We start from the raw sequence: 27,778 nt of genomic DNA, 5'->3' as shown, positions 1-27,778 counted from the left end.
TCTACCAAGAAATGTGATTCTTCATTCAAAACGCTGCTTTTTGCTATTGGGCTCTATTGAATAATGAATGTTTTGATTTTTCTCCAAAAGTAAAGTAGTTGCAAACTCATGCTTTTAGAGACTTGTTTGGGCTCATGAGATGAGTAGAAAAACATCAAAAATTTCAGTCCTGCATGATTCTACCAAGACATGTGTGTTCATTGAAACGGCTGGTTTTTGATAGTTTGGGCCCTATTGAATAATGAATGTTTTGAATTTTCTCCAAAAGTAAAGTAGTTGCAAACTCATCCTTTTAGAAACTTGTTTGGGCTGTTGAGAGGAGTAAAAAACCATCAAAAATTTCAATCCTGCATGATTCTACCAAGAAATGTGATTCTTCATTCAAAACGCTGGTTTTTGCTATTGGGCTCTATTGAATAATGAATGTTTTGAATTTTCTCCAAAAGTAAAGTAGTTGCAAACTCATGCTTTTAGAGACTTGTTTGGGCTCATGAGAGGAGTAGAAAAACATCAAAAATTTCAGTCCTGCATGATTCTACCAAGAAATGTGTGTTCATTGAAACCGCTGGTTTTTGATAGTTTGGGCCCTATTGAATAATGAATGTTTTGAATTTTCTCCAAAAGTAAAGTAGTTGCAAACTCATCCTTTTAGAAACTTGTTTGGGCTGTTGAGAGGAGTAAAAATCCATCAAAAATTTCAATCCTGCATGATTCTACCAAGAAATGTAATTCTTCATTCAAAACGCTGGTTTTTGCTATTGGGCTCTATTGAATAATGAATGTTTTGAATTTTCTCCAAAAGTAAAGTAGTTGCAAACTCATGCTTTTAGAGACTTGTTTGGGCTCATGAGAGGAGTAGAAAAACATCAAAAATGTCAGTCCTGCATGATTCTACCAAGAAATGTGTGTTCATTGAATCCGCTGGTTTTTGATAGTTTGGGCCCTATTGAATAATGAATGTTTTGAATTTTCTCCAAAAGTAAAGTAGTTGCAAACTCATCCTTTTAGAAACTTGTTTGGGCTGTTGAGAGGAGTAAAAAACCATCAAAAATTTCAATCCTGCATGATTCTACCAAGAAATGTGATTCTTCATTCAAAACGCTGTTTTTTGCTATTGGGCTCTATTGAATAATGAATGTTTTGAATTTTCTCCAAAAGTAAAGTAGTTGCAAACTCATGCTTTTAGAGACTTGTTTGGGCTCATGAGAGGAGTAGAAAAACATCAAAAATTTCAGTCCTGCATGATTCTACCAAGAAATGTGTGTTCATTGAAACCGCTGGTTTTTGATAGTTTGGGCCCTATTGAATAATGAATGTTTTGAATTTTCTCCAAAAGTAAAGTAGTTGCAAACTCATCCTTTTAGAAACTTGTTTGGGCTGTTGAGAGGAGTAAAAAACCATCAAAAATTTCAATCCTGCATGATTCTACCAAGAAATGTGATTCTTCATTCAAAACGCTGGTTTTTGCTATTGGGCTCTATTGAATAATGAATGTTTTGAATTTTCTCCAAAAGTAAAGTAGTTGCAAACTCATGCTTTTAGAGACTTGTTTGGGCTCATGAGAGGAGAAGAAAAACATCAAAAATTTCAGTCCTGCATGATTCTACCAAGAAATGTGTGTTCATTGAAACCGCTGGTTTTTGATAGTTTGGGCCCTATTGAATAATGAATGTTTTGAATTTTCTCCAAAAGTAAAGTAGTTGCAAACTCATCCTTTTAGAAACTTGTTTGGGCTGTTGAGAGGAGTAAAAACCATCAAAAATTTCAATCCTGCATGATTTTACCAAGAAATGTGATTCTTCATTCAAAACCTGATTTTTGCTATTGGGCTCTATTGAATAGTGAATGTTTTGAATTTTCTCCAAAAGTAAAGTAGTTGCAAACTCATGCTTTTAGAGACTTGTTTGGGCTCATGAGAGGAGTAGAAAAACATCAAAAATTTCAGTCCTGCATGATTCTACCAAGAAATGTGTGTTCATTCAAACCGCTGGTTTTTGATAGTTTGGGCCCTATTGAATAATGAATGTTTTTAATTTTCTCCAAAAGTAATGTAGTTGCAAACTCATCCTTTTAGAAACTTGTTTGGGCTGTTGAGAGGCGTAATAAACCATCAAAAATTTCAATCCTGCATGATTCTACCAAGAAATGTGATTCTTCATTCAAAACGCTGGTTTTTGCTATTGGGCTCTATTGAATAATGAATGTTTTGAATTTTCTCCAAAAGTAAAGTAGTTGCAAACTCATGCTTTTAGAGACTTGTTTGGGCTCATGAGAGGAGAAGAAAAACATCAAAAATTTCAGTCCTGCATGATTCTACCAAGAAATGTGTGTTCATTGAAACCGCTGATTTTTGATAGTTTGGGCCCTATTGAATAATGAATGTTTTGAATTTTCTCCAAAAGTAAAGTAGTTGCAAACTCATCCTTTTAGAAACTTGTTTGGGTTGTTGAGAGGAGTAAAAAACCATCAAAAATTTCAATCCTGCATGATTCTACCAAGAAATGTGATTCTTCATTCAAAACCTGATTTTTGCTATTGGGCTCTATTGAATAATGAATGTTTTGAATTTTCTCCAAAAGTAAAGTAGTTGCAAACTCATGCTTTAAGAGACTTGTTTGGGCTCATGAGAGGAGTAGAAAAACATCAAAAATTTCAGTCCTGCACGATTCTACCAAGAAATGTGTGTTCATTCAAACCGCTGGTTTTTGATATTTTGGGCCCTATTGAATAATGAATGTTTTGAATTTTCTCCAAAAGTAAAGTAGTTGCAAACTCATCCTTTTAGAAACTTGTTTGGGCTGTTGAGAGGAGTAAAAACCCATCAAAAATTTCAATCCTGCATGATTCTACCAAGAAATGTGATTCTTCATTCAAAACCTGATTTTTGCTATTGGGCTCTATTGAATAATGAATGTTTTGAATTTTCTCCAAAAGTAAAGTAGTTGCAAACTCATCCTTTTAGAGACTTGTTTGGGCTCATGAGAGAAGTAGAAAAACATCAAAAATTTCAGTCCTGCACGATTCTACCAAGAAATGTGTGTTCATTCAAACCGCTGGTTTTTGATATTTTGGGCCCTATTGAATAATGAATGTTTTGAATTTTCTCCAAAAGTAAAGTAGTTGCAAACTCATCCTTTTAGAAACTTGTTTGGGCTGTTGAGAGGAGTAAAAAACCATCAAAAATTTCAATCCTGCATGATTCTACCAAGAAATGTGATTCTTCATTCAAAACCTGATTTTTGCTATTGGGCTCTATTGAATAATGAATGTTTTGAATTTTCTCCAAAAGTAAAGTAGTTGCAAACTCATGCTTTTAGAGACTTGTTTGGGCTCATGAGAGGAGTAGAAAAACATCAAAAATTTCAGTCCTGCATGATTCTACCAAGAAATGTGTGTTCATTGAAACCGCTGGTTTTTGATAGTTTGGGCCCTATTGAATAATGAATGTTTTGAATTTTCTCCAAAAGTAAAGTAGTTGCAAACTCATCCTTTTAGAAACTTGTTTGGGCTGTTGAGAGGAGTAAAAAAAAAATCAAAAATTTCAATCCTGCATGATTCTACCAAGAAATGTGATTTTTCATTCAAAACGCTGGTTTTTGCTATTGGGCTCTATTGAATAATGAATGTTTTGAATTTTCTCCAAAAGTAAAGTAGTTGCAAACTCATGCTTTTAGAGACTTGATTGGGCTCATAAGAGGAGTAGAAAAACATCAAAAATTTCAGTCCTGCATGATTCTACCAAGAAATGTGTGTTCATTGAAACCGCTGGTTTTTGATAGTTTGGGCCCTATTGAATAATGAATGTTTTGAATTTTCTCCAAAAGTAAAGTAGTTGCAAACTCATCCTTTTAGAAACTTGTTTGGGCTGTTGAGAGGAGTAAAAAACCATCAAAAATTTCAATCCTGTATGATTCTACCAAGAAATGTGATTCTTCATTCAAAACGCTGCTTTTTGCTATTGGGCTCTATTGAATAATGAATGTTTTGATTTTTCTCCAAAAGTAAAGTAGTTGCAAACTCATGCTTTTAGAGACTTGTTTGGGCTCATGAGATGAGTAGAAAAACATCAAAAATTTCAGTCCTGCATGATTCTACCAAGACATGTGTGTTCATTGAAACGGCTGGTTTTTGATAGTTTGGGCCCTATTGAATAATGAATGTTTTGAATTTTCTCCAAAAGTAAAGTAGTTGCAAACTCATCCTTTTAGAAACTTGTTTGGGCTGTTGAGAGGAGTAAAAAACCATCAAAAATTTCAATCCTGCATGATTCTACCAAGAAATGTGATTCTTCATTCAAAACGCTGGTTTTTGCTATTGGGCTCTATTGAATAATGAATGTTTTGAATTTTCTCCAAAAGTAAAGTAGTTGCAAACTCATGCTTTTAGAGACTTGTTTGGGCTCATGAGAGGAGTAGAAAAACATCAAAAATGTCAGTCCTGCATGATTCTACCAAGAAATGTGTGTTCATTGAAACCGCTATTTTTTGATAGTTTGGGCCCTATTGAATAATGAATGTTTTGAATTTTCTCCAAAAGTAAAGTAGTTGCAAACTCATCCTTTTAGAAACTTGTTTGGGCTGTTGAGAGGAGTAAAAATCCATCAAAAATTTCAATCCTGCATGATTCTACCAAGAAATGTAATTCTTCATTCAAAACGCTGGTTTTTGCTATTGGGCTCTATTGAATAATGAATGTTTTGAATTTTCTCCAAAAGTAAAGTAGTTGCAAACTCATGCTTTTAGAGACTTGTTTGGGCTCATGAGAGGAGTAGAAAAACATCAAAAATTTCAGTCCTGCATGATTCTACCAAGAAATGTGTGTTCATTGAATCCGCTGGTTTTTGATAGTTTGGGCCCTATTGAATAATGAATGTTTTGAATTTTCTCCAAAAGTAAAGTAGTTGCAAACTCATCCTTTTAGAAACTTGTTTGGGCTGTTGAGAGGAGTAAAAAACCATCAAAAATTTCAATCCTGCATGATTCTACCAAGAAATGTGATTCTTCATTCAAAACGCTGTTTTTTGCTATTGGGCTCTATTGAATAATGAATGTTTTGAATTTTCTCCAAAAGTAAAGTAGTTGCAAACTCATGCTTTTAGAGACTTGTTTGGGCTCATGAGAGGAGTAGAAAAACATCAAAAATTTCAGTCCTGCATGATTCTACCAAGAAATGTGTGTTCATTGAAACCGCTGGTTTTTGATAGTTTGGGCCCTATTGAATAATGAATGTTTTGAATTTTCTCCAAAAGTAAAGTAGTTGCAAACTCATCCTTTTAGAAACTTGTTTGGGCTGTTGAGAGGCGTAAAAAACCATCAAAAATTTCAATCCTGCATGATTCTACCAAGAAATGTGATTCTTCATTCAAAACGCTGGTTTTTGCTATTGGGCTCTATTGAATAATGAATGTTTTGAATTTTCTCCAAAAGTAAAGTAGTTGCAAACTCATGCTTTTAGAGACTTGTTTGGGCTCATGAGAGGAGAAGAAAAACATCAAAAATTTCAGTCCTGCATGATTCTACCAAGAAATGTGTGTTCATTGAAACCGCTGGTTTTTGATAGTTTGGGCCCTATTGAATAATGAATGTTTTGAATTTTCTCCAAAAGTAAAGTAGTTGCAAACTCATCCTTTTAGAAACTTGTTTGGGCTGTTGAGAGGAGTAAAAACCATGAAAAATTTCAATCCTGCATGATTTTACCAAGAAATGTGATTCTTCATTCAAAACCTGATTTTTGCTATTGGGCTCTATTGAATAGTGAATGTTTTGAATTTTCTCCAAAAGTAAAGTAGTTGCAAACTCATGCTTTTAGAGACTTGTTTGGGCTCATGAGAGGAGTAGAAAAACATCAAAAATTTCAGTCCTGCATGATTCTACCAAGAAATGTGTGTTCATTCAAACCGCTGGTTTTTGATAGTTTGGGCCCTATTGAATAATGAATGTTTTTAATTTTCTCCAAAAGTAAAGTAGTTGCAAACTCATCCTTTTAGAAACTTGTTTGGGCTGTTGAGAGGAGTAATAAACCATCAAAAATTTCAATCCTGCATGATTCTACCAAGAAATGTGATTCTTCATTCAAAACGCTGGTTTTTGCTATTGGGCTCTATTGAATAATGAATGTTTTGAATTTTCTCCAAAAGTAAAGTAGTTGCAAACTCATGCTTTTAGAGACTTGTTTGGGCTCATGAGAGGAGTAGAAAAACATCAAAAATTTCAGTCCTGCATGATTCTACCAAGAAATGTGTGTTCATTGAAACCGCTGGTTTTTGATAGTTTGGGCCCTATTGAATAATGAATGTTTTGAATTTTCTCCAAAAGTAAAGTAGTTGCAAACTCATGCTTTTAGAGACTTGTTTGGGCTCATGAGATGAGTAGAAAAACATCAAAAATTTCAGTCCTGCATGATTCTACCAAGACATGTGTGTTCATTGAAACGGCTGGTTTTTGATAGTTTGGGCCCTATTGAATAATGAATGTTTTGAATTTTCTCCAAAAGTAAAGTAGTTGCAAACTCATCCTTTTAGAAACTTGTTTGGGCTGTTGAGAGGAGTAAAAAACCATCAAAAATTTCAATCCTGCATGATTCTACCAAGAAATGTGATTCTTCATTCAAAACGCTGGTTTTTGCTATTGGGCTCTATTGAATAATGAATGTTTTGAATTTTCTCCAAAAGTAAAGTAGTTGCAAACTCATGCTTTTAGAGACTTGTTTGGGCTCATGAGAGGAGTAGAAAAACATCAAAAATTTCAGTCCTGCATGATTCTACCAAGAAATGTGTGTTCATTGAAACCGCTGGTTTTTGATAGTTTGGGCCCTATTGAATAATGAATGTTTTGAATTTTCTCCAAAAGTAAAGTAGTTGCAAACTCATCCTTTTAGAAACTTGTTTGGGCTGTTGAGAGGAGTAAAAATCCATCAAAAATTTCAATCCTGCATGATTCTACCAAGAAATGTAATTCTTCATTCAAAACGCTGGTTTTTGCTATTGGGCTCTATTGAATAATGAATGTTTTGAATTTTCTCCAAAAGTAAAGTAGTTGCAAACTCATGCTTTTAGAGACTTGTTTGGGCTCATGAGAGGAGTAGAAAAACATCAAAAATTTCAGTCCTGCATGATTCTACCAAGAAATGTGTGTTCATTGAATCCGCTGGTTTTTGATAGTTTGGGCCCTATTGAATAATGAATGTTTTGAATTTTCTCCAAAAGTAAAGTAGTTGCAAACTCATCCTTTTAGAAACTTGTTTGGGCTGTTGAGAGGAGTAAAAAACCATCAAAAATTTCAATCCTGCATGATTCTACCAAGAAATGTGATTCTTCATTCAAAACGCTGTTTTTTGCTATTGGGCTCTATTGAATAATGAATGTTTTGAATTTTCTCCAAAAGTAAAGTAGTTGCAAACTCATCCTTTTAGAATCTTGTTTGGGCTGTTGAGAGGAGTAAAAACCATCAAAAATTTCAATCCTGCATGATTTTAACAAGAAATGTGATTCTTCATTCAAAACCTGATTTTTGCTATTGGGCTCTATTGAATAGTGAATGTTTTGAATTTTCTCCAAAAGTAAAGTAGTTGCAAACTCATGCTTTTAGAGACTTGTTTGGGCTCATGAGAGGAGTAGAAAAACATCAAAAATTTCAGTCCTGCATGATTCTACCAAGAAATGTGTGTTCATTCAAACCGCTGGTTTTTGATAGTTTGAGCCCTATTGAATAATGAATGTTTTGAATTTTCTCCAAAAGTAAAGTAGTTGCAAACTCATCCTTTTAGAAACTTGTTTGGGCTGTTGAGAGGAGTAAAAAACCATCAAAAATTTCAATCCTGCATGATTCTACCAAGAAATGTGATTCTTCATTCAAAACGCTGGTTTTTGCTATTGGGCTCTATTGAATAATGAATGTTTTGAATTTTCTCCAAAAGTAAAGTAGTTGCAAACTCATGCTTTTAGAGACTTGTTTGGGCTCATGAGAGGAGTAGAAAAACATCAAAAATTTCAGTCCTGCATGATTCTACCAAGAAATGTGTGTTCATTGAAACCGCTGGTTTTTGATAGTTTGGGCCCTATTGAAAAATGAATGTTTTGAATTTTCTCCAAAAGTAAAGTAGTTGCAAACTCATCCTTTTAGAAACTTGTTTGGGCTGTTGAGAGGAGTAAAAAACCATCAAAAATTTCAATCCTGCATGATTTTACCAAGAAATGTGATTCTTCATTCAAAACCTGATTTTTGCTATTGGGCTCTATTGAATAGTGAATGTTTTGAATTTTCTCCAAAAGTAAAGTAGTTGCAAACTCATGCTTTTAGAGACTTGTTTGGGCTCATGAGATGAGTAGAAAAACATCAAAAATTTCAGTCCTGCATGATTCTACCAAGACATGTGTGTTCATTGAAACGGCTGATTTTTGATAGTTTGGGCCCTATTGAATAATGAATGTTTTGAATTTTCTCCAAAAGTAAAGTAGTTGCAAACTCATCCTTTTAGAAACTTGTTTGGGCTCTTGAGAGGAGTAAAAAACCATCAAAAATTTCAATCCTGCATGATTCTACCAAGAAATGTGATTCTTCATTCAAAACGCTGGTTTTTGCTATTGGGCTCTATTGAATAATGAATGTTTTGAATTTTCTCCAAAAGTAAAGTAGTTGCAAACTCATGCTTTTAGAGACTTGTTTGGGCTCATGAGAGGAGTAGAAAAACATCAAAAATTTCAGTCCTGCATGATTCTACCAAGAAATGTGTGTTCATTCAAACCGCTGGTTTTTGATAGTTTGGGCCCTATTGAATAATGAATGTTTTGAATTTTCTCCAAAAGTAAAGTAGTTGCAAACTCATGCTTTTAGAGACTTGTTTGGGCTCATGAGAGGAGTAGAAAAACATCAAAAATTTCAGTCCTGCATGATTCTACCAAGAAATGTGTGTTCATTGAAACCGCTGGTTTTTGATAGTTTGGGCCCTATTGAATAATGAATGTTTTGAATTTTCTCCAAAAGTAAAGTAGTTGCAAACTCATCCTTTTAGAAACTTGTTTGGGCTGTTGAGAGGAGTAAAAAACCATCAAAAATTTCAATCCTGCATGATTCTACCAAGAAATGTGATTCTTCATTCAAAACGCTGGTTTTTGCTATTGGGCTCTATTGAATAATGAATGTTTTGAATTTTCTCCAAAAGTAAAGTAGTTGCAAACTCATGCTTTTAGAGACTTGTTTGGGCTCATGAGAGGAGTAGAAAAACATCAAAAAATTTCAGTCCTGCATGATTCTACCAAGAAATGTGTGTTCATTCAAACCGCTGGTTTTTGATAGTTTGGGCCCTATTGAATAATGAATGTTTTGAATTTTCTCCAAAAGTAAAGTAGTTGCAAACTCATGCTTTTAGAGACTTGTTTGGGCTCATGAGAGGAGTAGAAAAACATCAAAAATTTCAGTCCTGCATGATTCTACCAAGAAATGTGTGTTCATTGAAACCGCTGGTTTTTGATAGTTTGGGCCCTATTGAATAATGAATGTTTTGAATTTTCTTCAAAAGTAAAGTAGTTGCAAACTCATCCTTTTAGAAACTTGTTTGGGCTGTTGAGAGGAGTAAAAAACCATCAAAAATTTCAATCCTGCATGATTCTACCAAGAAATGTGATTCTTCATTCAAAACGCTGGTTTTTGCTATTGGGCTCTATTGAATAATGAATGTTTTGAATTTTCTCCAAAAGTAAAGTAGTTGCAAACTCATGCTTTTAGAGACTTGTTTGGGCTCATGAGAGGAGTAGAAAAACATCTAAAATTTCAGTCCTGCATGATTCTACCAAGAAATGTGTGTTCATTGAAACCGCTGGTTTTTGATAGTTTGGGCCCTATTGAATAATGAATGTTTTGAATTTTCTCCAAAAGTAAAGTAGTTGCAAACTCATCCTTTTAGAAACTTGTTTGGGCTGTTGAGAGGAGTAAAAAACCATCAAAAATTTCAATCCTGCATGATTCTACCAAGAAATGTGATTCTTCATTCAAAACGCTGGTTTTTGCTATTGGGCTCTATTGAATAATGAATGTTTTGAATTTTCTCCAAAAGTAAAGTAGTTGCAAACTCATGCTTTTAGAGACTTGTTTGGGCTCATGAGAGGAGTAGAAAAACATCAAAAATTTCAGTCCTGCATGATTCTACCAAGAAATGTGTGTTCATTGAAACCGCTGGTTTTTGATAGTTTGGGCCCTATTGAATAATGAATGTTTTGAATTTTCTCCAAAAGTAAAGTAGTTGCAAACTCATCCTTTTAGAAACTTGTTTGGGCTGTTGAGAGGAGTAAAAAACCATCAAAAATTTCAATCCTGCATGATTCTACCAAGAAATGTGATTCTTCATTCAAAACGCTGGTTTTTGCTATTGGGCTCTATTGAATAATGAATGTTTTGAATTTTCTCCAAAAGTAAAGTAGTTGCAAACTCATGCTTTTAGAGACTTGTTTGGGCTCATGAGAGGAGTAGAAAAACATCAAAAATTTCAGTCCTGCATGATTCTACCAAGAAATGTGTGTTCATTGAAACCGCTGGTTTTTGATAGTTTGGCCCTATTGAATAATGAATGTTTTGAATTTTCTCCAAAAGTAAAGTAGTTGCAAACTCATCCTTTTAGAAACTTGTTTGGGCTGTTGAGAGGAGTAAAAAACCATCAAAAATTTCAATCCTGCATGATTCTACCAAGAAATGTGATTCTTCATTCAAAACGCTGGTTTTTGCTATTGGGCTCTATTGAATAATGAATGTTTTGAATTTTCTCCAAAAGTAAAGTAGTTGCAAACTCATGCTTTTAGAGACTTGTTTGGGCTCATGAGAGGAGTAGAAAAACATCAAAAATTTCAGTCCTGCATGATTCTACCAAGAAATGTGTGTTCATTGAAACCGCTGGTTTTTGATAGTTTGGGCCCTATTGAATAATGAATGTTTTGAATTTTCTCCAAAAGTAAAGTAGTTGCAAACTCATCCTTTTAGAAACTTGTTTGGGCTGTTGAGAGGAGTAAAAAACCATCAAAAATTTCAATCCTGCATGATTTTACCAAGAAATGTGATTCTTCATTCAAAACCTGATTTTTGCTATTGGGCTCTATTGAATAGTGAATGTTTTGAATTTTCTCCAAAAGTAAAGTAGTTGCAAACTCATGCTTTTAGAGACTTGTTTGGGCTCATGAGAGGAGTAGAAAAACATCAAAAATTTCAGTCCTGCATGATTCTACCAAGAAATGTGTTCATTCAAACCACTGGTTTTTGATAGTTTGGGCCCTATTGAATAATGAATGTTTTGAATTTTCTCCAAAAGTAAAGTAGTTGCAAACTCATCCTTTTAGAAACTTGTTTGGGCTGTTGAGAGGAGTAAAAAACCATCAAAAATTTCAATCCTGCATGATTCTACCAAGAAATGTGATTCTTCATTCAAAACGCTGGTTTTTGCTATTGGGCTCTATTGAATAATGAATGTTTTGAATTTTCTCCAAAAGTAAAGTAGTTGCAAACTCATGCTTTTAGAGACTTGTTTGGGCTCATGAGAGGAGTAGAAAAACATCAAAAATTTCAGTCCTGCATGATTCTACCAAGAAATGTGTGTTCATTGAAACCGCTGGTTTTTGATAGTTTGGGCCCTATTGAATAATGAATGTTTTGAATTTTCTCCAAAAGTAAAGTAGTTGCAAACTCATCCTTTTAGAAACTTGTTTGGGCTGTTGAGAGGAGTAAAAAACCATCAAAAATTTCAATCCTGCATGATTTTACCAAGAAATGTGATTCTTCATTCAAAACCTGATTTTTGCTATTGGGCTCTATTGAATAGTGAATGTTTTGAATTTTCTCCAAAAGTAAAGTAGTTGCAAACTCATGCTTTTAGAGACTAGTTTGGGCTCATGAGAGGAGTAGAAAAACATCAAAAATTTCAGTCCTGCATGATTCTACCAAGAAATGTGTGTTCATTGAAACCGCTGGTTTTTGATAGTTTGGGCCCTATTGAATAATGAATGTTTTGAATTTTCTCCAAAAGTAAAGTAGTTGCAAACTCATCCTTTTAGAAACTTGTTTGGGCTGTTGAGAGGAGTAAAAAACCATCAAAAATTTCAATCCTGCATGATTTTACCAAGAAATGTGATTCTTCATTCAAAACCTGATTTTTGCTATTGGGCTCTATTGAATAGTGAATGTTTTGAATTTTCTCCAAAAGTAAAGTAGTTGCAAACTCATGCTTTTAGAGACTTGTTTGGGCTCATGAGATGAGTAGAAAAACATCAAAAATTTCAGTCCTGCATGATTCTACCAAGACATGTGTGTTCATTGAAACGGCTGGTTTTTGATAGTTTGGGCCCTATTGAATAATGAATGTTTTGAATTTTCTCCAAAAGTAAAGTAGTTGCAAACTCATCCTTTTAGAAACTTGTTTGGGCTGTTGAGAGGAGTAAAAAACCATCAAAAATTTCAATCCTGCATGATTCTGCCAAGAAATGTGATTCTTCATTCAAAACGCTGGTTTTTGCTATTGGGCTCTATTGAATAATGAATGTTTTGAATTTTCTCCAAAAGTAAAGTAGTTGCAAACTCATGCTTTTAGAGACTTGTTTGGGCTCATGAGAGGAGTAGAAAAACATCAAAAATTTCAGTCCTGCATGATTCTACCAAGAAATGTGTGTTCATTCAAACCGCTGGTTTTTGATAGTTTGGGCCCTATTGAATAATGAATGTTTTGAATTTTCTCCAAAAGTAAAGTAGTTGCAAACTCATGCTTTTAGAGACTTGTTTGGGCTCATGAGATGAGTAGAAAAACATCAAAAATTTCAGTCCTGCATGATTCTACCAAGAAATGTGTGTTCATTGAAACCGCTGGTTTTTGATAGTTTGGGCCCTATTGAATAATGAATGTTTTGAATTTTCTTCAAAAGTAAAGTAGTTGCAAACTCATCCTTTTAGAAACTTGTTTGGGCTGTTGAGAGGAGTAAAAAACCATCAAAAATTTCAATCCTGCATGATTCTACCAAGAAATGTGATTCTTCATTCAAAACGCTGGTTTTTGCTATTGGGCTCTATTGAATAATGAATGTTTTGAATTTTCTCCAAAAGTAAAGTAGTTGCAAACTCATGCTTTTAGAGACTTGTTTGGGCTCATGAGAGGAGTAGAAAAACATCAAAAATTTCAGTCCTGCATGATTCTACCAAGAAATGTGTGTTCATTGAAACCGCTGGTTTTTGATAGTTTGGGCCCTATTGAATAATGAATGTTTTGAATTTTCTCCAAAAGTAAAGTAGTTGCAAACTCATCCTTTTAGAAACTTGTTTGGGCTGTTGAGAGGAGTAAAAAACCATCAAAAATTTCAATCCTGCATGATTCTACCAAGAAATGTGATTCTTCATTCAAAACGCTGGTTTTTGCTATTGGGCTCTATTGAATAATGAATGTTTTGAATTTTCTCCAAAAGTAAAGTAGTTGCAAACTCATGCTTTTAGAGATTTGTTTGGGCTCATGAGAGGAGTAGAAAAACATCAAAAATTTCAGTCCTGCATGATTCTACCAAGAAATGTGTGTTCATTGAAACCGCTGGTTTTTGATAGTTTGGGCCCTATTGAATAATGAATGTTTTGAATTTTCTTCAAAAGTAAAGTAGTTGCAAACTCATCCTTTTAGAAACTTGTTTGGGCTGTTGAGAGGAGTAAAAAACCATCAAAAATTTCAATCCTGCATGATTCTACCAAGAAATGTGATTCTTCATTCAAAACGCTGGTTTTTGCTATTGGGCTCTATTGAATAATGAATGTTTTGAATTTTCTCCAAAAGTAAAGTAGTTGCAAACTCATGCTTTTAGAGACTTGTTTGGGCTCATGAGAGGAGTAGAAAAACATCAAAAATTTCAGTCCTGCATGATTCTACCAAGAAATGTGTTCATTCAAACCGCTGGTTTTTGATAGTTTGGGCCCTATTGAATAATGAATGTTTTGAATTTTCTCCAAAAGTAAAGTAGTTGCAAACTCATCCTTTTAGAAACTTGTTTGGGCTGTTGAGAGGAGTAAAAAACCATCAAAAATTTCAATCCTGCATGATTCTACCAAGAAATGTGATTCTTCATTCAAAACGCTGGTTTTTGCTATTGGGCTCTATTGAATAATGAATGTTTTGAATTTTCTCCAAAAGTAAAGTAGTTGCAAACTCATGCTTTTAGAGACTTGTTTGGGCTCATGAGAGGAGTAGAAAAACATCAAAAATTTCAGTCCTGCATGATTCTACCAAGAAATGTGTGTTCATTGAAACCGCTGGTTTTTGATAGTTTGGGCCCTATTGAATAATGAATGTTTTGAATTTTCTCCAAAAGTAAAGTAGTTGCAAACTCATCCTTTTAGAAACTTGTTTGGGCTGTTGAGAGGAGTAAAAAACCATCAAAAATTTCAATCCTGCATGATTCTACCAAGAAATGTGATTCTTCATTCAAAACGCTGGTTTTTGCTTTTGGGCTCTATTGAATAATGAATGTTTTGAATTTTCTCCAAAAGTAAAGTAGTTGCAAACTCATGCTTTTAGAGACTTGTTTGGGCTCATGAGAGGAGTAGAAAAACATCAAAAATTTCAGTCCTGCATGATTCTACCAAGAAATGTGTGTTCATTCAAACCGCTGGTTTTTGATAGTTTGGGCCCTATTGAATAATGAATGTTTTGAATTTTCTCCAAAAGTAAAGTAGTTGCAAACTCATGCTTTTAGAGACTTGTTTGGGCTCATGAGAGGAGTAGAAAAACATCAAAAATTTCAGTCCTGCATGATTCTACCAAGAAATGTGTGTTCATTGAAACCGCTGGTTTTTGATAGTTTGGGCCCTATTGAATAATGAATGTTTTGAATTTTCTCCAAAAGTAAAGTAGTTGCAAACTCATCCTTTTAGAAACTTGTTTGGGCTGTTGAGAGGAGTAAAAAACCATCAAAAATTTCAATCCTGCATGATTTTACCAAGAAATGTGATTCTTCATTCAAAACCTGATTTTTGCTATTGGGCTCTATTGAATAGTGAATGTTTTGAATTTTCTCCAAAAGTAAAGTAGTTGCAAACTCATGCTTTTAGAGACTTGTTTGGGCTCATGAGATGAGTAGAAAAACATCAAAAATTTCAGTCCTGCATGATTCTACCAAGAAATGTGTGTTCATTGAAACCGCTGGTTTTTGATAGTTTGGGCCCTATTGAATAATGAATGTTTTGAATTTTCTTCAAAAGTAAAGTAGTTGCAAACTCATCCTTTTAGAAACTTGTTTGGGCTGTTGAGAGGAGTAAAAAACCATCAAAAATTTCAATCCTGCATGATTCTACCAAGAAATGTGATTCTTCATTTAAAACGCTGGTTTTTGCTATTGGGCTCTATTGAATAATGAATGTTTTGAATTTTCTCCAAAAGTAAAGTAGTTGCAAACTCATGCTTTTAGAGATTTGTTTGGGCTCATGAGAGGAGTAGAAAAACATCAAAAATTTCAGTCCTGCATGATTCTACCAAGAAATGTGTGTTCATTGAAACCGCTGGTTTTTGATAGTTTGGGCCCTATTGAATAATGAATGTTTTAAATTTTCTCCAAAAGTAAAGTAGTTGCAAACTCATCCTTTTAGAAACTTGTTTGGGCTGTTGAGAGGAGTAAAAAACCATCAAAAATTTCAATCCTGCATGATTTTACCATGAAATGTGATTCTTCATTCAAAACCTGATTTTTGCTATTGGGCTCTATTGAATAGTGAATGTTTTGAATTTTCTCCAAAAGTAAAGTAGTTGCAAACTCATGCTTTTAGAGACTTGTTTGGGCTCATGAGAGGAGTAGAAAAACATCAAAAATTTCAGTCCTGCATGATTCTACCAAGAAATGTGTGTTCATTCAAACCGCTGGTTTTTGATAGTTTGGGCCCTATTGAATAATGAATGTTTTGAATTTTCTCCAAAAGTAAAGTAGTTGCAAACTCATGCTTTTATAGACTTGTTTGGGCTCATGAGAGGAGTAGAAAAACATCAAAAATTTCAGTCCTGCATGATTCTACCAAGAAATGTGTGTTCATTGAAACCGCTGGTTTTTGATAGTTTGGGCCCTATTGAATAATGAATGTTTTGAATTTTCTCCAAAAGTAAAGTAGTTGCAAACTCATCCTTTTAGAAACTTGTTTGGGCTGTTGAGAGGAGTAAAAAACCATCAAAAATTTCAATCCTGCATGATTCTACCAAGAAATGTGATTCTTCATTCAAAACCTGATTTTTGCTATTGGGCTCTATTGAATAGTGAATGTTTTGAATTTTCTCCAAAAGTAAAGTAGTTGCAAACTCATGCTTTTAGAGACTTGTTTGGGCTCATGAGAGGAGTAGAAAAACATCAAAAATTTCAGTCCTGCATGATTCTACCAAGAAATGTGTGTTCATTCAAACCGCTGGTTTTTGATAGTTTGGGCCCTATTGAATAATGAATGTTTTTAATTTTCTCCAAAAGTAAAGTAGTTGCAAACTCATCCTTTTAGAAACTTGTTTGGGCTGTTGAGAGGAGTAATAAACCATCAAAAATTTCAATCCTGCATGATTCTACCAAGAAATGTGATTCTTCATTCAAAACGCTGGTTTTTGCTATTGGGCTCTATTGAATAATGAATGTTTTGAATTTTCTCCAAAAGTAAAGTAGTTGCAAACTCATGCTTTTAGAGACTTGTTTGGGCTCATGAGAGGAGTAGAAAAACATCAAAAATTTCAGTCCTGCATGATTCTACCAAGAAATGTGTGTTCATTGAAACCGCTGGTTTTTGATAGTTTGGGCCCTATTGAATAATGAATGTTTTGAATTTTCTCCAAAAGTAAAGTAGTTGCAAACTCATGCTTTTAGAGACTTGTTTGGGCTCATGAGATGAGTAGAAAAACATCAAAAATTTCAGTCCTGCATGATTCTACCAAGACATGTGTGTTCATTGAAACGGCTGGTTTTTGATAGTTTGGGCCCTATTGAATAATGAATGTTTTGAATTTTCTCCAAAAGTAAAGTAGTTGCAAACTCATCCTTTTAGAAACTTGTTTGGGCTGTTGAGAGGAGTAAAAAACCATCAAAAATTTCAATCCTGCATGATTCTACCAAGAAATGTGATTCTTCATTCAAAACGCTGGTTTTTGCTATTGGGCTCTATTGAATAATGAATGTTTTGAATTTTCTCCAAAAGTAAAGTAGTTGCAAACTCATGCTTTTAGAGACTTGTTTGGGCTCATGAGAGGAGTAGAAAAACATCAAAAATTTCAGTCCTGCATGATTCTACCAAGAAATGTGTGTTCATTGAAACCGCTGGTTTTTGATAGTTTGGGCCCTATTGAATAATGAATGTTTTGAATTTTCTCCAAAAGTAAAGTAGTTGCAAACTCATCCTTTTAGAAACTTGTTTGGGCTGTTGAGAGGAGTAAAAATCCATCAAAAATTTCAATCCTGCATGATTCTACCAAGAAATGTAATTCTTCATTCAAAACGCTGGTTTTTGCTATTGGGCTCTATTGAATAATGAATGTTTTGAATTTTCTCCAAAAGTAAAGTAGTTGCAAACTCATGCTTTTAGAGACTTGTTTGGGCTCATGAGAGGAGTAGAAAAACATCAAAAATTTCAGTCCTGCATGATTCTACCAAGAAATGTGTGTTCATTGAAACCGCTGATTTTTGATAGTTTGGGCCCTATTGAATAATGAATGTTTTGAATTTTCTCCAAAAGTAAAGTAGTTGCAAACTCATCCTTTTAGAAACTTGTTTGGGTTGTTGAGAGGAGTAAAAAACCATCAAAAATTTCAATCCTGCATGATTCTACCAAGAAATGTGATTCTTCATTCAAAACCTGATTTTTGCTATTGGGCTCTATTGAATAATGAATGTTTTGAATTTTCTCCAAAAGTAAAGTAGTTGCAAACTCATGCTTTAAGAGACTTGTTTGGGCTCATGAGAGGAGTAGAAAAACATCAAAAATTTCAGTCCTGCACGATTCTACCAAGAAATGTGTGTTCATTCAAACCGCTGGTTTTTGATATTTTGGGCCCTATTGAATAATGAATGTTTTGAATTTTCTCCAAAAGTAAAGTAGTTGCAAACTCATCCTTTTAGAAACTTGTTTGGGCTGTTGAGAGGAGTAAAAACCCATCAAAAATTTCAATCCTGCATGATTCTACCAAGAAATGTGATTCTTCATTCAAAACCTGATTTTTGCTATTGGGCTCTATTGAATAATGAATGTTTTGAATTTTCTCCAAAAGTAAAGTAGTTGCAAACTCATCCTTTTAGAGACTTGTTTGGGCTCATGAGAGAAGTAGAAAAACATCAAAAATTTCAGTCCTGCACGATTCTACCAAGAAATGTGTGTTCATTCAAACCGCTGGTTTTTGATATTTTGGGCCCTATTGAATAATGAATGTTTTGAATTTTCTCCAAAAGTAAAGTAGTTGCAAACTCATCCTTTTAGAAACTTGTTTGGGCTGTTGAGAGGAGTAAAAAACCATCAAAAATTTCAATCCTGCATGATTCTACCAAGAAATGTGATTCTTCATTCAAAACCTGATTTTTGCTATTGGGCTCTATTGAATAATGAATGTTTTGAATTTTCTCCAAAAGTAAAGTAGTTGCAAACTCATGCTTTTAGAGACTTGTTTGGGCTCATGAGAGGAGTAGAAAAACATCAAAAATTTCAGTCCTGCATGATTCTACCAAGAAATGTGTGTTCATTGAAACCGCTGGTTTTTGATAGTTTGGGCCCTATTGAATAATGAATGTTTTGAATTTTCTCCAAAAGTAAAGTAGTTGCAAACTCATCCTTTTAGAAACTTGTTTGGGCTGTTGAGAGGAGTAAAAAAAAAATCAAAAATTTCAATCCTGCATGATTCTACCAAGAAATGTGATTTTTCATTCAAAACGCTGGTTTTTGCTATTGGGCTCTATTGAATAATGAATGTTTTGAATTTTCTCCAAAAGTAAAGTAGTTGCAAACTCATGCTTTTAGAGACTTGATTGGGCTCATAAGAGGAGTAGAAAAACATCAAAAATTTCAGTCCTGCATGATTCTACCAAGAAATGTGTGTTCATTGAAACCGCTGGTTTTTGATAGTTTGGGCCCTATTGAATAATGAATGTTTTGAATTTTCTCCAAAAGTAAAGTAGTTGCAAACTCATCCTTTTAGAAACTTGTTTGGGCTGTTGAGAGGAGTAAAAAACCATCAAAAATTTCAATCCTGTATGATTCTACCAAGAAATGTGATTCTTCATTCAAAACGCTGCTTTTTGCTATTGGGCTCTATTGAATAATGAATGTTTTGATTTTTCTCCAAAAGTAAAGTAGTTGCAAACTCATGCTTTTAGAGACTTGTTTGGGCTCATGAGATGAGTAGAAAAACATCAAAAATTTCAGTCCTGCATGATTCTACCAAGACATGTGTGTTCATTGAAACGGCTGGTTTTTGATAGTTTGGGCCCTATTGAATAATGAATGTTTTGAATTTTCTCCAAAAGTAAAGTAGTTGCAAACTCATCCTTTTAGAAACTTGTTTGGGCTGTTGAGAGGAGTAAAAAACCATCAAAAATTTCAATCCTGCATGATTCTACCAAGAAATGTGATTCTTCATTCAAAACGCTGGTTTTTGCTATTGGGCTCTATTGAATAATGAATGTTTTGAATTTTCTCCAAAAGTAAAGTAGTTGCAAACTCATGCTTTTAGAGACTTGTTTGGGCTCATGAGAGGAGTAGAAAAACATCAAAAATGTCAGTCCTGCATGATTCTACCAAGAAATGTGTGTTCATTGAAACCGCTATTTTTTGATAGTTTGGGCCCTATTGAATAATGAATGTTTTGAATTTTCTCCAAAAGTAAAGTAGTTGCAAACTCATCCTTTTAGAAACTTGTTTGGGCTGTTGAGAGGAGTAAAAATCCATCAAAAATTTCAATCCTGCATGATTCTACCAAGAAATGTAATTCTTCATTCAAAACGCTGGTTTTTGCTATTGGGCTCTATTGAATAATGAATGTTTTGAATTTTCTCCAAAAGTAAAGTAGTTGCAAACTCATGCTTTTAGAGACTTGTTTGGGCTCATGAGAGGAGTAGAAAAACATCAAAAATTTCAGTCCTGCATGATTCTACCAAGAAATGTGTGTTCATTGAATCCGCTGGTTTTTGATAGTTTGGGCCCTATTGAATAATGAATGTTTTGAATTTTCTCCAAAAGTAAAGTAGTTGCAAACTCATCCTTTTAGAAACTTGTTTGGGCTGTTGAGAGGAGTAAAAAACCATCAAAAATTTCAATCCTGCATGATTCTACCAAGAAATGTGATTCTTCATTCAAAACGCTGTTTTTTGCTATTGGGCTCTATTGAATAATGAATGTTTTGAATTTTCTCCAAAAGTAAAGTAGTTGCAAACTCATGCTTTTAGAGACTTGTTTGGGCTCATGAGAGGAGTAGAAAAACATCAAAAATTTCAGTCCTGCATGATTCTACCAAGAAATGTGTGTTCATTGAAACCGCTGGTTTTTGATAGTTTGGGCCCTATTGAATAATGAATGTTTTGAATTTTCTCCAAAAGTAAAGTAGTTGCAAACTCATCCTTTTAGAAACTTGTTTGGGCTGTTGAGAGGCGTAAAAAACCATCAAAAATTTCAATCCTGCATGATTCTACCAAGAAATGTGATTCTTCATTCAAAACGCTGGTTTTTGCTATTGGGCTCTATTGAATAATGAATGTTTTGAATTTTCTCCAAAAGTAAAGTAGTTGCAAACTCATGCTTTTAGAGACTTGTTTGGGCTCATGAGAGGAGAAGAAAAACATCAAAAATTTCAGTCCTGCATGATTCTACCAAGAAATGTGTGTTCATTGAAACCGCTGGTTTTTGATAGTTTGGGCCCTATTGAATAATGAATGTTTTGAATTTTCTCCAAAAGTAAAGTAGTTGCAAACTCATCCTTTTAGAAACTTGTTTGGGCTGTTGAGAGGAGTAAAAACCATGAAAAATTTCAATCCTGCATGATTTTACCAAGAAATGTGATTCTTCATTCAAAACCTGATTTTTGCTATTGGGCTCTATTGAATAGTGAATGTTTTGAATTTTCTCCAAAAGTAAAGTAGTTGCAAACTCATGCTTTTAGAGACTTGTTTGGGCTCATGAGAGGAGTAGAAAAACATCAAAAATTTCAGTCCTGCATGATTCTACCAAGAAATGTGTGTTCATTCAAACCGCTGGTTTTTGATAGTTTGGGCCCTATTGAATAATGAATGTTTTTAATTTTCTCCAAAAGTAAAGTAGTTGCAAACTCATCCTTTTAGAAACTTGTTTGGGCTGTTGAGAGGAGTAATAAACCATCAAAAATTTCAATCCTGCATGATTCTACCAAGAAATGTGATTCTTCATTCAAAACGCTGGTTTTTGCTATTGGGCTCTATTGAATAATGAATGTTTTGAATTTTCTCCAAAAGTAAAGTAGTTGCAAACTCATGCTTTTAGAGACTTGTTTGGGCTCATGAGAGGAGTAGAAAAACATCAAAAATTTCAGTCCTGCATGATTCTACCAAGAAATGTGTGTTCATTGAAACCGCTGGTTTTTGATAGTTTGGGCCCTATTGAATAATGAATGTTTTGAATTTTCTCCAAAAGTAAAGTAGTTGCAAACTCATGCTTTTAGAGACTTGTTTGGGCTCATGAGATGAGTAGAAAAACATCAAAAATTTCAGTCCTGCATGATTCTACCAAGACATGTGTGTTCATTGAAACGGCTGGTTTTTGATAGTTTGGGCCCTATTGAATAATGAATGTTTTGAATTTTCTCCAAAAGTAAAGTAGTTGCAAACTCATCCTTTTAGAAACTTGTTTGGGCTGTTGAGAGGAGTAAAAAACCATCAAAAATTTCAATCCTGCATGATTCTACCAAGAAATGTGATTCTTCATTCAAAACGCTGGTTTTTGCTATTGGGCTCTATTGAATAATGAATGTTTTGAATTTTCTCCAAAAGTAAAGTAGTTGCAAACTCATGCTTTTAGAGACTTGTTTGGGCTCATGAGAGGAGTAGAAAAACATCAAAAATTTCAGTCCTGCATGATTCTACCAAGAAATGTGTGTTCATTGAAACCGCTGGTTTTTGATAGTTTGGGCCCTATTGAATAATGAATGTTTTGAATTTTCTCCAAAAGTAAAGTAGTTGCAAACTCATCCTTTTAGAAACTTGTTTGGGCTGTTGAGAGGAGTAAAAATCCATCAAAAATTTCAATCCTGCATGATTCTACCAAGAAATGTAATTCTTCATTCAAAACGCTGGTTTTTGCTATTGGGCTCTATTGAATAATGAATGTTTTGAATTTTCTCCAAAAGTAAAGTAGTTGCAAACTCATGCTTTTAGAGACTTGTTTGGGCTCATGAGAGGAGTAGAAAAACATCAAAAATTTCAGTCCTGCATGATTCTACCAAGAAATGTGTGTTCATTGAATCCGCTGGTTTTTGATAGTTTGGGCCCTATTGAATAATGAATGTTTTGAATTTTCTCCAAAAGTAAAGTAGTTGCAAACTCATCCTTTTAGAAACTTGTTTGGGCTGTTGAGAGGAGTAAAAAACCATCAAAAATTTCAATCCTGCATGATTCTACCAAGAAATGTGATTCTTCATTCAAAACGCTGTTTTTTGCTATTGGGCTCTATTGAATAATGAATGTTTTGAATTTTCTCCAAAAGTAAAGTAGTTGCAAACTCATCCTTTTAGAATCTTGTTTGGGCTGTTGAGAGGAGTAAAAACCATCAAAAATTTCAATCCTGCATGATTTTAACAAGAAATGTGATTCTTCATTCAAAACCTGATTTTTGCTATTGGGCTCTATTGAATAGTGAATGTTTTGAATTTTCTCCAAAAGTAAAGTAGTTGCAAACTCATGCTTTTAGAGACTTGTTTGGGCTCATGAGAGGAGTAGAAAAACATCAAAAATTTCAGTCCTGCATGATTCTACCAAGAAATGTGTGTTCATTCAAACCGCTGGTTTTTGATAGTTTGAGCCCTATTGAATAATGAATGTTTTGAATTTTCTCCAAAAGTAAAGTAGTTGCAAACTCATCCTTTTAGAAACTTGTTTGGGCTGTTGAGAGGAGTAAAAAACCATCAAAAATTTCAATCCTGCATGATTCTACCAAGAAATGTGATTCTTCATTCAAAACGCTGGTTTTTGCTATTGGGCTCTATTGAATAATGAATGTTTTGAATTTTCTCCAAAAGTAAAGTAGTTGCAAACTCATGCTTTTAGAGACTTGTTTGGGCTCATGAGAGGAGTAGAAAAACATCAAAAATTTCAGTCCTGCATGATTCTACCAAGAAATGTGTGTTCATTGAAACCGCTGGTTTTTGATAGTTTGGGCCCTATTGAAAAATGAATGTTTTGAATTTTCTCCAAAAGTAAAGTAGTTGCAAACTCATCCTTTTAGAAACTTGTTTGGGCTGTTGAGAGGAGTAAAAAACCATCAAAAATTTCAATCCTGCATGATTTTACCAAGAAATGTGATTCTTCATTCAAAACCTGATTTTTGCTATTGGGCTCTATTGAATAGTGAATGTTTTGAATTTTCTCCAAAAGTAAAGTAGTTGCAAACTCATGCTTTTAGAGACTTGTTTGGGCTCATGAGATGAGTAGAAAAACATCAAAAATTTCAGTCCTGCATGATTCTACCAAGACATGTGTGTTCATTGAAACGGCTGATTTTTGATAGTTTGGGCCCTATTGAATAATGAATGTTTTGAATTTTCTCCAAAAGTAAAGTAGTTGCAAACTCATCCTTTTAGAAACTTGTTTGGGCTCTTGAGAGGAGTAAAAAACCATCAAAAATTTCAATCCTGCATGATTCTACCAAGAAATGTGATTCTTCATTCAAAACGCTGGTTTTTGCTATTGGGCTCTATTGAATAATGAATGTTTTGAATTTTCTCCAAAAGTAAAGTAGTTGCAAACTCATGCTTTTAGAGACTTGTTTGGGCTCATGAGAGGAGTAGAAAAACATCAAAAATTTCAGTCCTGCATGATTCTACCAAGAAATGTGTGTTCATTCAAACCGCTGGTTTTTGATAGTTTGGGCCCTATTGAATAATGAATGTTTTGAATTTTCTCCAAAAGTAAAGTAGTTGCAAACTCATGCTTTTAGAGACTTGTTTGGGCTCATGAGAGGAGTAGAAAAACATCAAAAATTTCAGTCCTGCATGATTCTACCAAGAAATGTGTGTTCATTGAAACCGCTGGTTTTTGATAGTTTGGGCCCTATTGAATAATGAATGTTTTGAATTTTCTCCAAAAGTAAAGTAGTTGCAAACTCATCCTTTTAGAAACTTGTTTGGGCTGTTGAGAGGAGTAAAAAACCATCAAAAATTTCAATCCTGCATGATTCTACCAAGAAATGTGATTCTTCATTCAAAACGCTGGTTTTTGCTATTGGGCTCTATTGAATAATGAATGTTTTGAATTTTCTCCAAAAGTAAAGTAGTTGCAAACTCATGCTTTTAGAGACTTGTTTGGGCTCATGAGAGGAGTAGAAAAACATCAAAAAATTTCAGTCCTGCATGATTCTACCAAGAAATGTGTGTTCATTCAAACCGCTGGTTTTTGATAGTTTGGGCCCTATTGAATAATGAATGTTTTGAATTTTCTCCAAAAGTAAAGTAGTTGCAAACTCATGCTTTTAGAGACTTGTTTGGGCTCATGAGAGGAGTAGAAAAACATCAAAAATTTCAGTCCTGCATGATTCTACCAAGAAATGTGTGTTCATTGAAACCGCTGGTTTTTGATAGTTTGGGCCCTATTGAATAATGAATGTTTTGAATTTTCTTCAAAAGTAAAGTAGTTGCAAACTCATCCTTTTAGAAACTTGTTTGGGCTGTTGAGAGGAGTAAAAAACCATCAAAAATTTCAATCCTGCATGATTCTACCAAGAAATGTGATTCTTCATTCAAAACGCTGGTTTTTGCTATTGGGCTCTATTGAATAATGAATGTTTTGAATTTTCTCCAAAAGTAAAGTAGTTGCAAACTCATGCTTTTAGAGACTTGTTTGGGCTCATGAGAGGAGTAGAAAAACATCTAAAATTTCAGTCCTGCATGATTCTACCAAGAAATGTGTGTTCATTGAAACCGCTGGTTTTTGATAGTTTGGGCCCTATTGAATAATGAATGTTTTGAATTTTCTCCAAAAGTAAAGTAGTTGCAAACTCATCCTTTTAGAAACTTGTTTGGGCTGTTGAGAGGAGTAAAAAACCATCAAAAATTTCAATCCTGCATGATTCTACCAAGAAATGTGATTCTTCATTCAAAACGCTGGTTTTTGCTATTGGGCTCTATTGAATAATGAATGTTTTGAATTTTCTCCAAAAGTAAAGTAGTTGCAAACTCATGCTTTTAGAGACTTGTTTGGGCTCATGAGAGGAGTAGAAAAACATCAAAAATTTCAGTCCTGCATGATTCTACCAAGAAATGTGTGTTCATTGAAACCGCTGGTTTTTGATAGTTTGGGCCCTATTGAATAATGAATGTTTTGAATTTTCTCCAAAAGTAAAGTAGTTGCAAACTCATCCTTTTAGAAACTTGTTTGGGCTGTTGAGAGGAGTAAAAAACCATCAAAAATTTCAATCCTGCATGATTCTACCAAGAAATGTGATTCTTCATTCAAAACGCTGGTTTTTGCTATTGGGCTCTATTGAATAATGAATGTTTTGAATTTTCTCCAAAAGTAAAGTAGTTGCAAACTCATGCTTTTAGAGACTTGTTTGGGCTCATGAGAGGAGTAGAAAAACATCAAAAATTTCAGTCCTGCATGATTCTACCAAGAAATGTGTGTTCATTGAAACCGCTGGTTTTTGATAGTTTGGCCCTATTGAATAATGAATGTTTTGAATTTTCTCCAAAAGTAAAGTAGTTGCAAACTCATCCTTTTAGAAACTTGTTTGGGCTGTTGAGAGGAGTAAAAAACCATCAAAAATTTCAATCCTGCATGATTCTACCAAGAAATGTGATTCTTCATTCAAAACGCTGGTTTTTGCTATTGGGCTCTATTGAATAATGAATGTTTTGAATTTTCTCCAAAAGTAAAGTAGTTGCAAACTCATGCTTTTAGAGACTTGTTTGGGCTCATGAGAGGAGTAGAAAAACATCAAAAATTTCAGTCCTGCATGATTCTACCAAGAAATGTGTGTTCATTGAAACCGCTGGTTTTTGATAGTTTGGGCCCTATTGAATAATGAATGTTTTGAATTTTCTCCAAAAGTAAAGTAGTTGCAAACTCATCCTTTTAGAAACTTGTTTGGGCTGTTGAGAGGAGTAAAAAACCATCAAAAATTTCAATCCTGCATGATTTTACCAAGAAATGTGATTCTTCATTCAAAACCTGATTTTTGCTATTGGGCTCTATTGAATAGTGAATGTTTTGAATTTTCTCCAAAAGTAAAGTAGTTGCAAACTCATGCTTTTAGAGACTTGTTTGGGCTCATGAGAGGAGTAGAAAAACATCAAAAATTTCAGTCCTGCATGATTCTACCAAGAAATGTGTTCATTCAAACCACTGGTTTTTGATAGTTTGGGCCCTATTGAATAATGAATGTTTTGAATTTTCTCCAAAAGTAAAGTAGTTGCAAACTCATCCTTTTAGAAACTTGTTTGGGCTGTTGAGAGGAGTAAAAAACCATCAAAAATTTCAATCCTGCATGATTCTACCAAGAAATGTGATTCTTCATTCAAAACGCTGGTTTTTGCTATTGGGCTCTATTGAATAATGAATGTTTTGAATTTTCTCCAAAAGTAAAGTAGTTGCAAACTCATGCTTTTAGAGACTTGTTTGGGCTCATGAGAGGAGTAGAAAAACATCAAAAATTTCAGTCCTGCATGATTCTACCAAGAAATGTGTGTTCATTGAAACCGCTGGTTTTTGATAGTTTGGGCCCTATTGAATAATGAATGTTTTGAATTTTCTCCAAAAGTAAAGTAGTTGCAAACTCATCCTTTTAGAAACTTGTTTGGGCTGTTGAGAGGAGTAAAAAACCATCAAAAATTTCAATCCTGCATGATTTTACCAAGAAATGTGATTCTTCATTCAAAACCTGATTTTTGCTATTGGGCTCTATTGAATAGTGAATGTTTTGAATTTTCTCCAAAAGTAAAGTAGTTGCAAACTCATGCTTTTAGAGACTAGTTTGGGCTCATGAGAGGAGTAGAAAAACATCAAAAATTTCAGTCCTGCATGATTCTACCAAGAAATGTGTGTTCATTGAAACCGCTGGTTTTTGATAGTTTGGGCCCTATTGAATAATGAATGTTTTGAATTTTCTCCAAAAGTAAAGTAGTTGCAAACTCATCCTTTTAGAAACTTGTTTGGGCTGTTGAGAGGAGTAAAAAACCATCAAAAATTTCAATCCTGCATGATTTTACCAAGAAATGTGATTCTTCATTCAAAACCTGATTTTTGCTATTGGGCTCTATTGAATAGTGAATGTTTTGAATTTTCTCCAAAAGTAAAGTAGTTGCAAACTCATGCTTTTAGAGACTTGTTTGGGCTCATGAGATGAGTAGAAAAACATCAAAAATTTCAGTCCTGCATGATTCTACCAAGACATGTGTGTTCATTGAAACGGCTGGTTTTTGATAGTTTGGGCCCTATTGAATAATGAATGTTTTGAATTTTCTCCAAAAGTAAAGTAGTTGCAAACTCATCCTTTTAGAAACTTGTTTGGGCTGTTGAGAGGAGTAAAAAACCATCAAAAATTTCAATCCTGCATGATTCTGCCAAGAAATGTGATTCTTCATTCAAAACGCTGGTTTT

Source organism: Dendrobates tinctorius, unplaced genomic scaffold (genome assembly GCF_039654945.1).
Source record: "Dendrobates tinctorius isolate UK_male_01 unplaced genomic scaffold, ASM3965494v1 ptg000229l, whole genome shotgun sequence".
Taxonomy (NCBI): Eukaryota; Metazoa; Chordata; class Amphibia; order Anura; family Dendrobatidae; genus Dendrobates; species Dendrobates tinctorius.
This window is presented reverse-complemented; position numbering follows the sequence as displayed.